At 51.1% G+C, this 1,276-nt stretch overlaps 1 pseudogene; it reads left to right on the top strand.

Moving 5' to 3' along the window:
• The first annotated feature begins 212 nt into the window (after window positions 1-212).
• Window positions 213-786, top strand: LOC117694243 (Y-box-binding protein 3 pseudogene; annotated as a pseudogene).
• Window positions 787-1,276: the final 490 nt, after the last annotated feature.

Here is a 1,276-nt window from a genome sequence, read left to right as displayed (position 1 = left end):
GGTGGATTGTAGCAACCAGAGAAATAGGAATCCCATCATACCAGGTCATATCCATATCTCAGGCATTTGTGGCAGCAGTAAAAACAGAAGGAATCTGCTTCAAATGTGGAGAGGCAGGACATTGAAAGGATGAATGCCCTATAACTTGCCATCTTCGGGGCTGGGAGACCCAGCAAGACTACAAGTGCACGTGTCCCCAACCCTCGAGCCACATGAGTGAGGTGGGCGGGGCCACCACCTGCAGCACCATGCTCCCACAGGCTGCAGCCGACACACCCTCAGAGGTGCTCTTGGACCCAGCGCCTAAGAGCCCAGTGGCCAAAGGTGCACCCCAGGTCCCGGTGCCCACCACGATGCTTATGGGGAGCCCCAGCGGAGACACATGCCCCCAGCCTGGGGCCTCATCAACTCCCGCAGGCAGTGACGACACAGAGAAGAAAGTTCTTGTCACCAAATTCCTTGACACTGTCAAATGGTTCAACATCAGAAATGGATATGGATTTATAAACCGAAATAACACCAAAGATGTGTTTGTACACCAGACTGCCATCAAGAAGAACAATCCAGGCAAGTATCTGTGCAGTGTGGGGGATGGAGAAACTATAGAGTTTGATGTGGTTGCAGGAAAAAGGATCCTGAAGCAGCAAATGTGACTGGCCGGATGGAGTTCCTGTAGAAGGGAGTCGCTGGTATAGATGCTGCTACTATGGCTACTATGGCAGGCACCGTGGACCTCCCCATAAAAATCAGCAAGTGGCCAATGGTCCAAACCAGCTGTCTGCCTGACTTGGATTCCAAAGCTGCTACAACTATAGGTGCCGCACCTGTCGCCTCAATGCTGTTTCACAAGATGGCAAAGAGACCATGGCAGGTAAAGCACCAACTGAGAACCCCATTCCAGCCACTGAACAAAGCAGCCAGTCCTAGACCCTGCTTGCTCCCTTCCCCATGTCCACCTTTCTTCCTCTCGACTAAAAACACCAGGCTGGCCTGGTTGCCATGTGTCTCTCCCATAGACACAGCCTTTCCCTCTCTCTGACTCTTGGCTCTCCTATCAAGCCTATATGTCTCTTCCTCTAAGCTTTCTTCAAAGTTAGCCTTTTGATCCTTCTCTACATTTAAGATTTCTAAGAAAAAGAAAGGGGGAATACAGGTCCTCTCTGCCAGAGCACACAGACGCCACATGGCAGAGCAAAGCCCTCTCCCCACTGCTTCTACACCTGCCATTACTGCTTCTCCACAACAGAAAGACCTACAACACCGTTCCTGTTTTTCA

Source organism: Arvicanthis niloticus, chromosome X (genome assembly GCF_011762505.2).
Source record: "Arvicanthis niloticus isolate mArvNil1 chromosome X, mArvNil1.pat.X, whole genome shotgun sequence".
Classification (NCBI taxonomy): Eukaryota; Metazoa; Chordata; class Mammalia; order Rodentia; family Muridae; genus Arvicanthis; species Arvicanthis niloticus.
The sequence above is the reverse complement of the archived record's forward strand: the minus strand, read 5'-3'. Positions and strand labels throughout refer to the sequence as shown.